General features: G+C 38.4%; 1 pseudogene across 1 annotated transcript; it reads left to right on the top strand.

Moving 5' to 3' along the window:
* Positions 1-9,263: 9,263 nt before the first annotated feature.
* On the top strand, positions 9,264-12,059 carry LOC148865267 (receptor like protein kinase S.2 pseudogene; annotated as a pseudogene). Its single transcript, XR_016109453.1, has one exon. The product of XR_016109453.1 is annotated as a receptor like protein kinase S.2 pseudogene (transcript).
* Positions 12,060-15,938: the final 3,879 nt, after the last annotated feature.

Below are 15,938 nucleotides of genomic sequence, written 5' to 3'. Positions count from 1 at the left end.
CATAAAAAATCATTAACATATAACACCACTTGAGCCATTTAAATTATTAAAAGTCCTATTTTGCCCTTCTTTTCAAATGGACTTAAGATATCTTGTGGGCTGATCCCATTGGACTTAAACGTCCATTATAAAACATAAAAAACCGTTAACATATAACATCACTGGAGCCATTTAAATTTTTAAAAGTCCTATTTCGCCCTTCTTTTCCCAACTAATATAGTTTGTAACTAGTGCAAACTAAATTTTAGGTTAAAAATATAGATGACCCCCACCTATTGGACGAAATGTATTGAGTGAGGCCAAGCTAGAATACCTCTACTATTACACACACACATCTCCCTAGTGTGCCTAGTTATCTGAACACCACCTTCCCCTATGGATACACCTTTTGGAAACTAAGCAAGATAAGGGGGAGGTTGTATCAAGATGATATCTCTCTTTTCCCATTACATAAAGTAAATAAGATATGAAGCACAATAAAGTAAAAAAGCATAACAAAATTAACCAAGAAATTGCATTTTTTTTCATTTGCACTTCCATGCATTTGTACTAATGCAAATAAAATTGCACTGCAACTAAATGCAACCTTAACAACATTTTATAAGAATAATGGCACTCATTCTGTACATTAGTCATTCATTTATGTTGGATGAATGAGAAGAAAAGAAAATTGTGACAAAGAAGTCCTATAGAAAATTGTGATAAACAAAGTTGAGGCAAAAGGTGTTTTGATCTCTCCTCTTTTATTGCACTATGATGCGCCTATGTCTCCTCGGTGCTGATAAACTTCTCACTACAGAGGAATAGGTCGGCCATGTCCTTCAATGGTTTCTTTACTAGGGAGAAGCTAAATTCTCGATTCCTTATGCCATTAGTGAGTACTAACTCTGGAATGGAGGAGTCAAGACTTAAGATCCCTCACCTTAAGGGTCTTAGTGTTGGACCTTTTTATGTAGTCTTGGAGTAGATCATCTCTCTTTTGTCAAACCACCATCAGCGATGTCGATGTCCTTTTGTATCTTCTTCTAGTGATGAAGTGGTTCACATGCATGTTTCTAAATTTGTCCTAGGATCTAATTGGCTCAGGTGACAGTCTAGATAACCACTGCCAAGCTACATCCATGAGCATGCCTTGGAAGGCCCTTCAGGTGATTGGTTTGTTGTAGCCGTAGACTAGCATAAAGGCCTAGGAGTTCTCCAAATGGTTTACGAGATCTCCTATGCCATCATAGGCCTTTATTTTAGCATATTGAAGATAAATGGGAGTAGCTTATCTTGGATATATATAGTAAAAGCAGGGCCTTTTGATAATTGTTGTTTGAAGTTGAGTTGCATCCTTCATCCTTCCTCAATCATAGAAGTTGGTTTTAGAGATTGACCGTGCCCTTCCATAACTGAGTCAGTCTTGGTCCTAGAAACTGTCAAAGGGGGGTTGGTCAAGTTTCCCCTCCTTCAATGGGTTCTAATCACCATCCTTGAACCATTGGTTCTATTGGTCATCTTGCTAGTGGACTCAAGAACCTGAGGGTTGAGTATTGTGGTTAATCTAGGGTAACCATTGATCTCAGTTGTCAAGTTGATCAAGTTGACCAATTGAAGATTCTAGGACCTAACCTTGTCGCTGAGGTGCTTTATAGTTGCAATGCAACAAGGAAAAGAGGTCTTTCAACCTAGCATTGAAGGTTATAGAATTGCTCCTAAGTGACAAGTTAGTTCTCTTGCATCACCTAGGAGGGTTAGGTCGTGGTCGATTTTTCACAACCATGGAGACATGTTGTGAATGGGATAGGATCTGTGCCTCCCTAAGAGTGTTGTATGAATCTTTAGAGGCATGGCTAGAGGACTTTTATATTTGGTTCCCACAAATGGCACCAATTTATTGTAGTTAAAAATCAACAACAAATAATAAAGAATGATGAGTTTGGGAACCAAACGAGATAAGGAGGTCATATGAACTGAGCTACTTCTGTAGACACCTGCAAGAAAGTCAAAGAGCCCTAAGGTGTGCCCCTAGGGGATAGTTCTCCGATGATTAACACAATAAATGAGTAAAAGGTGGATTAAACAAAGGACACTAGGTCAAAGAGGGAAGCAATCAAGCAAAGGACGAGGTATCGATGCAAAAATAGGACTATAGTGTGCATACTTAATCCCATATGAATCTTATCTATTTATAGAAGAGGTGTCATACTTGTTGAGGAGTCCTAATCCTGTTGGGAGACTATTACTAAGCCCAATCCAAACTTCCCGAAGATCATCCTTATCAAGACCTTAGCACATTGGGGGCATCTAGCTAAGATCAATTGATTGAGTTCTGATGTGCGCCCCACAACATCCCACAGCACATCCCTGCTATGTATTGAAAATATCTCCCGATGATAATACCAGAACCGATGATGTCATCATTGGAAGATATTCCCAATACATGGCGGGAATGTACTGTGGGATGTGAACATCAATTGGTCAGGTCAGTGGTTGGACCGTTTCAAGTCATCAGCAGGTTTCCTTAGTCATTTCATTCGGGGCCATGTGGTGGCTTAGAATTGAGCCATGCAAATGGACCTCATTAATACTACGGGGTATGTCCACCAATACATTCATTCACACATTAACCATGGATACAGGTGGAACAACACTAAAACTTTGTTTGGCCCACCTGTATCACGTGCCAATAACTCTTAAATCTGATACATTTCAGCCGATACAGTGCAATATGTGTCCGTACTTCAACCATTGCTCTTTATCCATTATAAACCTAGCCATATTATATTACTTTGGCTACATTTGGGAAGAGCACAAATACAAAAATTATCGGTACAAATACAAATATGTTTGGTTTAGAAAAATGCAAAGTTGTTTTAGTTTTGTACTGATAATTTTAATTTGTATTCTTGCCAAATGATTAATTGTGACGGGTATAAACACAAATATGTATGGAGACTAGAATCCACCTTTTTTTTACATTGAACAACTTGAGTGCAAACATGTCTTGGAATCCGTATTTGTTGCCATTAGCAATACACAAATAGACTCTTACCAACCAACATTTGTACTTTTCCCAAGTAACATTAGGTTTTGTTTGGAAAGAGTACAAATATAAAGATGTATAGTGCAAATCCTTGTATACCATATTTCTAAACCTTATATTTGTATTGTACATATTTGCATTTACATTTTTTTCCAAATGGAACCTTAGGCTCAGTTTGGAAGGAGTATAAATTCAAATGTGCATGGTACAATTAATACAAAATACAAGGTTTTGCACTCTACATATTTGTATTTGTACTCCTTCCAAACTGAACTTTAGGCCCCATTTGAAATGAGTACAAATACAAATATATAGAGCTCAAAACCTTATATTTTGTATGTATCTGTACTCCTCCCAAACTGAGTTTGAAAATAGTACAAATGATTTTGGTTGAAAAGAGTACAAATACAAATATATATATATATATATATGAAAATATATACAAAATAATACAAAATACAAGGTTTGGCACTCTACATATTGGTACTTGTACAGTTGTACCCTTTCCAAACTAAGGCTTAGGTTGTGTTTGGTTGCAATGCAAATTTATTTGTGCCGATGCAAAATTATGATAGTACAAATGATTTGAATGCACATTCTGATTTATTTTTATTTCAAAGGCTACCTTATTTTGTTTGATTGCAATACAAATAAAGCAAATAAGATATGAAGCACAATATAGTAAAAAACTAAAACAAAACTAAACAAGAAATTGCATTCTCTTCATTTGCACTTTTATGCATTTGTACTAATGCAAATAAAATTGCACTACAACCAAATGCAGCCTTAACAATATTTTATAAGAACAATGGCACACATTCTGTACATTAGCCATTCATTTATGTTGGATGAATGAGAATAAAAGAAATTTGTGACCAAGAAGTCCTATAGAAAGATATTGAAGCAGTGATTGAATATGCTAGACAAGCATTTGGCTGTGATAAACAAAGTTGAGGCAAAAAGTGTTTTGATGTTTAATAAGAAGTGCACTATTGCACTATAATCTGAAGCCAAAAAACTTTTAAGCCCAAATCACAAAACCTAAAATTGGGGCTTTGTGCTTTTGATCGTCAGAAACACAAGTCCTCAAGCTTATCCTATTAAACGCAACCCTAATTAACTGGACACCAAGTAGCATATGACCATCATCTAAGCCTTTTCCCAATTATATTGGGTAGGTTATATGAGATCAAAACACTCTACTCAGCAAAAGAAATTAATCAACAAGGATGAGCTAAATCAACAGCCAGAACTTCCACAATCAAGGAAAGTGAGGACCAAGTGTATGCATGGTTGTATAGGTGTAAAACGGGCCGGGCCACCCACAGGCTAGTCTGGCCCATCTGGCCTACGAGCCACAGTGCCTCCCACTTTCCCGGAAAACTTTGGCTGTTTGTAAAAGACAGCCTCAACTGTTTTGGGAGACTGCTGTAAATAACATAATGTGTGTGGGTAAAACAATATTTATGTTTTCAGTTGAAAAGACAATTGAGGACTCCGTGTCATGTGTAAAGACAATACTGTCATATTGTCATATTGAAAAGATAGTATGACAGCCCAGACTGTTTTTTTCAAAACAGCCAAACTGAACTCCAACGGCTATTTGAGCCTTATCCCAACAGTATCTAATTAGGGGAGTATTTTTGCTTTTAGCTATTGTAAATTTGTGTTTTTTTAAATATTATAAAATTTTATTTTCAATTTTATTATACTATTTCATTCCAATTTCATATTTTCATTATAATTCCTTTTAATTTCATTTTATTATTTTATATATAAACAATACATTAAATTCATTTGGAATAAAATTCAGGATTCTTTTTTTTTCAATTTATTGTCTATATTAAGTTATTTTTTCAAAATTTCATTCTTTTTTCTTTCAACTTTTCTTTCATAAAAAGAATATGAGCCATGGAAAGGTCTGAACCCACATTACACCTATATATGCCACTTTGTTCTGGTGCCATGGAACATAGTGAACTGAGCAGTACATTTGTGAAAATATCTCTCTAGAAACCGCTACCAAGGAGCATCTCCCTCAATTTGAACCTTATCAAGCTGAAGAGGAGTGATGAGCTTAAGAGACACCAAAAGGCCATTAGTCGGTGAGTTAGCTTCCAATTTCAAAGCCCAAGCAAGTACAAAAGATTCATGGTGAATCCTTGACAGCAATCCAGATATAGGCGGTGTTTGGGAGATCACATCTCCGCCCGAAAACATTTTCCGATAATAACATCGTTGGAACTAGTATTATCATTGGAAGATATTGTAATACACGGCAGGGATGTGTTGTGGAACATTGTGGAATGGATCTTATGAGGCAAAGGTGTGAACTTATTTATTGAAAAATGTTTTTTGAGATAACGGTGTGTATTAATATATTATTTTTTCTCATTTCTTCTAATCGGTACCATTGGTTTTACTGTAACATAAATAGCACATTTTCGATCCAACCGAGTTGCAAAGTCGTGGTGGTTGAACTTAAAACGTTCTTCTTGAGTTCTTTCCCACGGTAAGTGAAAGCAAATAACCGGACATTGACAAATAAAGCAAATAGACGGTAGCCTGGTAGGCCCCATTATTTAATTATTTTGACTTCTTCCATCCATATATGCTAATTTATGTATCAAGAAATGAATGTTTGACAGACAACTTATTAACAACCCAAGTACTTTAACTATATAACCTGACACCTCCTGTTTGATCAAAGTAAGCTATTTAACGAGATAGCTATGGAATTGCTGCTTTACCCAAAATGAAGGAGGTATCTTCCATTGTTGGGGTAAGTTGTGTTGATTTAGAGACCTACGGATTTGTACTCTGGACTAAAAAAAGCACTACGGATTTTTCCCACGTCGCTACACACTAACCGTGTGTAATGGCAACATCTCCCATGAATGTCAAGGGAGATATTTCCAATGCATGCCTATAAAATCTTGTGCGTAGGCGAGAGTATCACTTTAATGTGTTTGGTGAAAATAAGAAAGTGTGTTTGGTGTCCCTTAGTCATGACAATAACTTTTTGTAGAAAAATAACAAAGTTTGTTAAAATAGCAAAATTGTTTATGATTTTGTAAATTAATAGCCAACTCAATAGGGGTGGATTCGACTTGAGCCGATTTGAATATTTAGCAATTCGATCTCAGTTTGTCAAGATAGTATGAGGCTTGAGTTTGAGCTTGATTCAAGCTAAAGATTTGAGCTCGAGTTCGGCTTGAGTCAAAAGCTTATAAACTCGAGCTTGACTATGAGCCAAATGTTTTATAAAAGTAAATAATTATATATAAAAAATTATTTTTATTGATATTTAAAGAAATTAATAATTATAATAATTAGTTATTATTATTATATATATAAGTAAAAATATTACATATACATACATATATATATATATATATATATATATATATATATGTATGTATACATATATCCAGAAGCTCAATTCTTTCTTAGGCTCGAACTCAGCTCAGTTAGCCAATGAGCTTGTAAATTGAGCTTGAGCTTGGCTCGAAACTCGATTTAAACCAAGTCGAGCCCAGCTCAAATAGCTCGCGAAAAGCTCAACTCATTGCCACCAGCCACTAGAATCAATGATTAGGGAAGAAGCCAATATCATTTGGAAAAAAAATTTCCCAAAAACAACATAGCATATAAACTCTAAACACATTCAAACCAAAGCTTCACTCAATCTCTCAAGGTTTCTCCCAAATGCATATCAAACTACAGTCCTTCCCTTTCTCAATTTTATTGAAAAAACAAAGAGAAGCGAAGTATGAACAAATTCAGCATATACCCAAAAGTAAAGGTGTAAATAGGGTTGTGCCAAGCATGACACATTATGCATTTAAGCAGTTAGGCACTTAGCAATTTAGCCATTTAGGAGGCTTTGAGATGCTTCAACCATTGAAATCAAGTTGAGATTGTAAATCAATAATCTAACCATCCGAGTAAATGCAATTAAATTAACCGTTACTTTTTTAGAATTAAAAAAATGGTTGGCTCCTCTTTTTAAAACCAATTCCCAATAATAAGTTTTGATGGACCCATTTGAAAAATAGAGGAGGTTGAGGGAAAGGGAAAATTTGTTATTTTCCAAAAATGCAAGATTGACTTTAGCTTCAGTAGCAAGGGTGGTAATGGCCACTTGGCCAGCCATTTGCTTTTCCATGAGAAACAAGAAAAAGACATCTACTTTAAAGATTTGTTGGATGCTGAAGATAAATTATAAGACAAAGATGGACATGACACTACTACACCTGATGAAGCATATGATTAAAGTCAAGGAGATGGTGCAAATTTTTTTTTCAATTTTATTTAAATTATTTGTTATTTTTTAAAAAATGTAACTTTTTATTTTCAATTTATAATTTTTTATATTTTAAATGAAATAAAATTCATATTTTTTTTCCAATTTGTTGTCCATTTGGTTTCTTGGTAAGTATTTTTTTATTTTTTTGTTAGATTTTTTTTTTTTACTTTTTCAATTTGTTCCCAAAGGAAAGTTACAAAAAAAAAGAAAAGAAAAATCTAGGCCTTTCTGGCCCGGTTCAGCCCAATCCCGACATGGCCCAAGCCCACAACATGGTTTGCAGCTCACTCGGACTAGGCTCACAGCCCAAAACAGCATGGATCGAACTCGCATAGGCTCAAGTGGGCCTTTCCGGGCCAAGCCCCCAACTTATCTCAAGGGAGGAAAGTAAGGGCCGGCTCGGCCCGCTCTTTGCTTGGGCCACAAGTGGGTCATGCCATGGCCCAACACAATCCGATTACACCTCTAAAACACGCATTCCCTCCCCTTCCCTTAGAATGAAACCCCATTCCGATTGATTTCAGTTATCATTTAAATTTCTGTATGAACCAAAGAAATCATGGGAACAATACATTCACATTCTGATTCCAATAGATCCAATTCTAATTTCGATTCTGACCGCCCTATTTCATCATAATCATTAAAAAAATCATCTTTAATAATAATAATAATAATAATAATAATAATAATAATAATAATAATAATAATAATAATAATAATAATAAGGCCGTGAAAAGTACCGGTCCCTCTTTTAAAAAGAGGTGACAATAAAATCAACCTTTTTTTGATTGCAATTTCCTTTTTATGAATAAAAGTGGGACCATTTTCTATTTTTCTTATCCATTGCCAACTTGCTTTTGCAGCTTATATTTCTACCCACTACTAAATGGGCCCTACCAAGTAGATTTCCTTGGCAGTATCAGCGTGATTGACGGATATGCACCGTCTGATCTACAGACTTTTTATTTGGATTTGACGTTTCAGCAATCAAGAAACAGAATGAAGTCCCGAAGTCAATGATTGATATCTTGAGCCTATTAGAAGTAGCTTCTGGTGGGACCCAGCAAAAGTTGGATCCTGAACATCTGTCACCTTCTACCTGTGCTCGCAAAAAGGGATTTATTGTGCCTTGTTGGACGGTTGGATCTTTCATGTGTACGCTTATGGGGGACCACGGAATCAACTTCTGGACATCGTCACTCGTCACAGCCCTAAAACTAAAAGCTTACATTTACACACTCGTGAATACGGTCGGCACCAACTACCAACCGCTTGATGATTTACCAAGAAACTATCCCACGTTGGCGAAGCATCGGAGATAACGGAGGCGTTACACTCTCCACCCTCTGATTGAAGATAAGTCAAAGTCTTACACTGGATTCGTCAGATTGATGTTTACAATCGAGTATTATAATATGTTATTCTAATAACAGACAATGGCCCACATATCAACTTCAAAAGGCCTGATTGATGATTAAGATTGGGCCCTATTGCAATAAAATACAACAAGTGGTACCTTTGACTCTCCAAAAATCCCCAATAATAAAGAAAGGACGTAGTACAATAGTAGGCAACCAGCCAGCGAGCTACCCAAGATGGTCCAGATGCCATGTGGCAAAGCTAATAATCCACAAGAAGCTGGACACATGGACCAATCTCCCTCCAAGACACTCGGCACAATTACCTGTCTGCCTCCCCTAATTAATCTGGCCCCACAGTGTCCAATCAGCAGATAGGCCTCATTGTCCACCACGTGTCAAGCTATTTCTTTGCTTCTGTTCTAAAAGACTAACAGAAATCGAGAAAATTCAGAAAAGAATCTTCTTTCTTGACGTCAAACCGGTCGCCTCTCACTGGTCCGGTCCAGTCCGGTCCGCGCATAAAATTCAAATCTGCAACCTATCAAGGAGTAGAATAAATGCACAACACAGTCACGAAACATCATCACAAACCAAATTCTCCCACCTCTCCTCTCCATTGAGTGCCAAGTCATATCCATGTGATTGACGCCTCGCCAGTGAAGCTCCGCCTCTCCCGCCGCCGCAATGCAGCTGGGTCGCCTTTGTTTCATGTTACCGGCCGATATCGATGAAATTGAACTGTCCGATTGTCGCCCGAACCAGCTCTCCACAAAGAAAGATGGCCTCGGGTACCACCGCCGGATTCTTGCTTTCGTTCGCCAATTGCTACGCCGGTTCAGTGACTGGGAATGGTTCCCGTTCCGTCAGTGTTATGAAAAGCAGTACTCCGGTACTTGCGATTTTCAGGATACGGCTGGGGTTGTACTGTCGGACAAGGTTGGTAGTGACAATCCGAGAATTTTCAGCTATGCCGAGCTCTACATAGGCTCTAATGGGTTCAGCGAGGATCAGGTGCTTGGGAGTGGCGGTTTCGGCCGTGTGTATAGAGCGGTGCTACCAAGTGATGGAACTGTGGTTGCAGTGAAGTGCGTGGCAGAGAAAGGGGAGCGGTTTGAGAAGACATTCGCAGCAGAGCTGGTGGCGGTGGCTCAACTCCGTCACCGGAACCTTGTCCGGCTCAGGGGATGGTGTGCTCACGAAGACCAGTTACTCCTTGTCTACGATTACATGCCAAACCGCAGCCTTGATCGCATCCTCTTTCGGCGACCCGATGGTACAGGGTCTGCAGTTCTCAACTTTGAACGCCGTTGGCGAATTGTCTCTGGCCTGGCAGCTGCACTCTTCTATCTCCATGAGCAGCTAGAGACGCAGATCATCCACCGTGATGTGAAGACGAGCAACGTGATGCTTGACTCGCACTATAATGCACGGCTGGGTGACTTCGGCTTGGCCCGGTGGCTGGAGCACGAACTGGAATATCCCACCCCACTGCGTATGTCGTGGTCGACAAGAAGTTACCATTTCCGGTTGGCAGATACAACCAGAATTGGTGGTACAATTGGGTATTTGCCGCCTGAGAGCTTCCAGAAACGAAGTACTGCGACAGCAAAAGCTGATGTGTTCAGCTTTGGGATTGTTGCATTGGAGGTGGCTTCTGGTCGGCGAGCCATCGATCTCACATACCCTGATGAGCAGATCATCCTGCTTGACTGGGTAAGACGTTTATCTGATGAGGGCAAGTGTTTGCAAGCTGGAGATAGTAGACTGCAGGATGGATCTTACAAGCTTTCAGACATGGAACGCTTAATCCATGTTGGGCTCCTCTGTTCCCTCAGTGACCCACAATCCAGGCCTAACATGAAATGGGTTATGGAAGCACTTGCCGGAACTTGCATCGGCGAATTGCCGGCACTCCCATCATTCCAGTCCCATCCTCTATACATAACTTTGTCTTCCTCCAGCACATCTGATACAGCCACCACAACAGCTACATCTAATTCTTCTGGTTATGTCACCGCCCCCGGTGAGACTATGTTCCTCACTGCTCCTCATCATGGTGATAGCATTGGTCCTTGTGACAGCAGTACCTACTATGCAACCAGCTTTCCCTCAGCTGATACCACCCTTCCCCCAGTTGATACACCCAGGGAAATATCCTTCAAGGAAATCATCACTGCTACAAACAATTTCTCTGATGATCATAGAGTTGCAGAGCTGGACTTTGGTACTGCTTACCATGGTTACCTGGAAAACTGTCAGCATGTCCTGGTGAAGCGACTTGGGATGAAAACATGCCCTGCACTGCGGGCACGGTTCTGTGATGAGCTTCAAAACCTTGGGAGACTCCGCCACCGCAACCTGGTACAGCTACGTGGGTGGTGTACTGAACAAGGTGAGATGCTGGTTGTCTATGACTATTCGGCAAATCGCCTGCTTAGTCACCTCCTCTTCCATCATCACCACAAGACAGAGAATCATGTTTTAAAATGGCGACATAGGTACAACATAATCAGATCACTTGCATCTGCCATCCTTTACCTCCATGAGGAATGGGAAGAACAGGTCATTCATAGAAACATCACTTCTTCTGCCATTATTCTTGATCTTGACATGAACCCACGTCTAAGTAGCTTTGCCCTTGCTGAATTCCTGACTCGGAATGAGCATGGCCATCATGTGGTTGCCAATCCAAAAAGATCAGTTCGTGGGATCTTTGGATACATGTCACCAGAGTACATAGAATCAGGTGAAGCAACTCCATTGGCTGATGTTTATAGCTTTGGTGTGGTGGTGCTTGAGGTTGTAACTGGCCAGATGGCAGCCGACTTCCGGTGGCCTGAGGTATTTCTAGTGAAGAAAGTTCGCAAATTTGAGTCACAGAAGAAACCATTAGTGGAACTAGTGGATTGGAGATTGGATGGAGAGTATGATCACAGGGAACTGGTGAGGTTAGTGAATTTGGGGGTGGCATGCACACTTTCAGATCCAAATTTGCGGCCAAGCATGAGGAAAATCGTGAGCATACTAGATGGAAATGACCAGTGCTTAGAGGAAAGAGTACAGAGGAAAGAAAGAAGGGAAGAATGGAAGCGCAGGAATGACTCTTCCTTGTCATTGATCAAAAGAATTCAAGCTCTTGGCATCCAGTGAAACTCAAACCAACAGTTGAGATTTTGGTATAGCTTGATGGGAAAATGATTTACGACAGGACTTTGTTGTATAATATGGCTATGATCTTCAAAAAGAAGAGAAAAACATGCATAACTGTTTCAGATTGTTCTTGTAAATATAAATGGTAGAGATGTCTCCTTGTTTGTTAGTTTACAATGATTTTTTAAAGGGTTGTGCCTATTTCTCTGCATCTTACATAGTTACATAGTTACCAAAACAGGGGAACTCCAGAAATCCATGTCTCTGTCTCAATTACCAATTCCTTCATTCTTTATCTCCCTCTCCCCTTGATGGGTAAACTTTTTATTTTAACCTTTTGGGTCAATTACTAATTCATACTTGAAGTCTTTAAACTCCATACTTCAGATTACTTAGATTAACCGAGGCACATCAATTGCTGGTTGGAAAGCATTTCCAGACCCCCTCTTAGGACTAGGCTTGCCCCTGGCCTCCGAGAGTTTCTGGAAGGGTTCCCTAACAAGGGTAATAAAACCGTAAAATAAAAAAAAAAAAAATTAAAAACTAAAAATTGAAGTATAAAACACATTCAGTACCCTTTTACAGCTATCCAGGTATCATAGATCACCATTCAGTTAACCAAATGGTGGTGATAACAGTAGAATCAATCACCTAGGAAGAAAGGGTCAGGAAAGCAAGTGATCACAACTCCTTTTATCCCTCTGAAAGGTACCAACACCAATACTGAAAATTTGGCATACTAGGACCAATGCCCTTTTCCACAGATCTTTGTCCTTACCTGAATTTACTATCAGACAAAACCAAGATGGTTAAGCCAGGTTCTTTGTCCTTACCTGAATTAACTATCAAGACAAAACCCAGATGGTTAAGCCAGGTTCTTGGACAGGTTACATTTTCCTTTCCCAGTCTCACCAATTACACTAAAAAGCTGAACTTCATACTGATTAAAAAGCCAGGTTCTTTGTCCTTACCTGAACTCACTACTCTGTTCATACTGATTTTGATTGTCCTCAACTAATTGAATTGAGGAAATCTCATACTGTTCATTGACTAAAGTCTTATTTACTGATGAATACATGTGCTGGATGGCTTCAATCATTTTTCCTTCAAGCTTTGTCTCTAACCTCCTATCTTTGTTTTCTGTATTGCAATGGAAAAACATACTCCCAAAGAAAAATGATTTCAGTGCAGGTAATAGGCAAGATGTACCTAAATGAAGAAGACACTAAAAAGAAGTAATGGTTTCCTTGGGAAGGCAATATATATTTAGGCCCTTCGCTTTTCAATAAGTTACTTACCTGGGTAAATGCGCTTATCTACCCATGTTCTTTTATTTCCCATACAAATAAGGTAATGGCCATTTTAGCCATAAAAATCCATTATTAAAAGGGGCATTTTTGTTCCATTCAAGTGTTGGCAACTTTCCCCAAAGGTGGGAAAAGTTATTTGCCCACCTAAGAGATGGGTATCACTTACCTGGGTAAGGGTAAGTGATACCTAGGAAAATAAACTTTCCCTAGTCCCCACATAAATCTGAAACAAGAACATGGGTTTCTTGGTCAATAGGAATCAAAATATCTTTGACCAACTCCTCCCCCTCTCAAAATCCAAAAAAAAGAACGCCCCCCTTAAGGATAGGATGAATGGTAATAAACTCAATTAATTGGTCTTATTATTTCTATGCAAACGCAGATGCTCACATAAATAATTGGATAAGAGTCTCTCTATAAGACTTCTGCATGCAAGGCACAATTGTTGAATATTCTAACTCACTAAATACACAAACAAGCTTATGAGAAATTCAAAGAACTGTGGAAAGAGAATTTAACAAAACCAGCAACAAAGGGAGAGGAGTTCAGGAGACAAGCCATCTGCTGTATTTTTCTAACTCCACTCATACAAATGGATTTAAATGAAAAATTAAATAGAAAAGCAAATGAAAACTAAAAATAACCTATAAATATCAAGGCATTACTAAAGGCAACACAGATTTCTCTTATCCACTGGGAGTATCAACACCCACTTCATTATCCTTCTAGACTTCCTTAATGCAAACCAGGACTGGGATCTATGTAGATATTTATTTGGGCACTATGAACCTTAGTTGTTACCAGTTACCATTCTCATACAATCTCAAGATTCTATTCAAAGAACTCATATGAAAAGATATATGAAATAGTACTAATAAATATAACCAGTTTGCAGCAAAGTTCACCTTGCACAGTTCTTTTTCTTTTATCCAATGCCTAAAATGCAAATAAAGTTGTATTTTCTTGTTAGACAGGTTTAAGCAGAAATCACCTTGAAACTTAGTATATGTTTGGCCACGATGCTGCAGATACAGCACCGTCTGCTGATGTGTGGGTTGGAAGCATCGTTTTCTCTGAAAATGGTGTCCTTTTTTTATCTGTTTGAAAATGTTGCTGCCAGATAGGACATTTCCTGGAGTAACAGCAACACTTTCTGTTTGGTATCAATGCTCCATATCTGTTTTCAGCACTGGTACCCATTATAGGAAGTCCACGTCACTATCGCATCATGTCCTCATTGGCAGCAACGAGCTGCAATATGAGAAAACGTCAAATTCGGCATTGCTCCAAACCACGCATTCTCGATTTCCAAGGCATGGCTTGGAAAACCATTTTTTATGGAAAAATGGTTCCAAACATAGACTTTTCCTGGAGCACTGTGTTTTTCGACGTGGCACTGATGTGTCACAATTTTCTAAAGCAACGGCATAGATGCCAAACAGACACTTAATGGTTTTCCCCAACAGCATTCACGTTTAGTTGAAATAATAGAACCAAGCTGATGTATTACTTTGAATTTCAACATAGCACAGTTAAGTGTCCAGTTTGATCATGTGTTCGGTTTTGAGTGGTGTTTAGGTAGTATCTAGTGGTCATTTGTGACGAGTTCATATCCTTGGATTGGGGATGATGGTGGGACTGAAGGTGCAAACTGAATACATATCAAAGAGAAATCACTTTTTTGTAGCAATAAAGAGAATCATCCTTGAGAAGATTGAAGAAAACAAATTGCATACTAAAGAAATATTCATTTTTAAATTATATTAGCATTTGTCCAAGTATGTAAATCATGAGGAAAGTTAGGGAAGGGAGAAAGTATAGGAATGATAGGTCATATATAGAAAACGTTGACCATAAGAAGACCAAACAAAATATGACCCACAGATGGCATCTAATTCATGATGGATATTTTTGGCAGCACCATTGTATACATGGAATTGATTGTTTGCAGTATCCTACCAAGAGACTTTAGTCATTTCTTTTTTTAACCCCAAACTGTACTCCTGGTGGAGGGGTATCCATCATAAATTAGCATTGGTTGATAAGGATAAATTTATTGCAGTGGTGAGATGTAAAGCTAGAACAATGGTGAGATGCTTTGTAATCAAAAGGTCTCAAGAAAAGTTGGACTAAGGATACATTTATTGCAATTTTAGTAAAAATGTTAGTAACATGGTGCTGTGATTAAGATTGGTGATGATCAGAAGATACCCAAAACTAACCACTTATGGTGCTTTAAATCACTTGCACATAAAATTAAAATGGATGTTGCCCACCCCATAGAATTATACCAAGGTGGCTGAAGTGGAGAGATGAATATGGGTGCTGTATGATTAGCAATTTGGCATGTATCAATGAAACTAAAAGGAAATAAATACAGAGGAAATAGGAGGAGCTTCACTTAATAATAAGATGAGGCAAAGCTAACTGAGATGGTTTAATCATGTCCATAGAAAACTAAGGACTGTAATAGTGAAGAGTTACTTTGTACAAGAAAGACCGAGAAGAGCCATGAGAGATCAAAGAAAACATGGGCCGAGTTGATAGAGCACATTAACAGGATTGGATTTGTGTAGTCAACTGTCAACCCATTTGGAAAATCAAAATGTTCACACTTAACTTCAGTCTCCTTCCTCATAGACACCATGTCTTAAAGCATCAGGTCCCAATATGTTTTGCCAACTTCAGCTTGAAGCATCATCACCCCATTAAAAGTGTCGGTAAATGTCTTAAGTATCAGGATAGTTAGATCCATCAGTTTGGAGGTATCTTATTAATAC

This window comes from Nelumbo lutea, chromosome 3 (assembly GCF_056320005.1).
Source record: "Nelumbo lutea isolate HS-2025 chromosome 3, American lotus-T2T, whole genome shotgun sequence".
Classification (NCBI taxonomy): domain Eukaryota; kingdom Viridiplantae; phylum Streptophyta; class Magnoliopsida; order Proteales; family Nelumbonaceae; genus Nelumbo; species Nelumbo lutea.
Note: the sequence above shows the minus strand (reverse complement) of the source record. Positions and strands in the feature narration are given on the sequence as shown.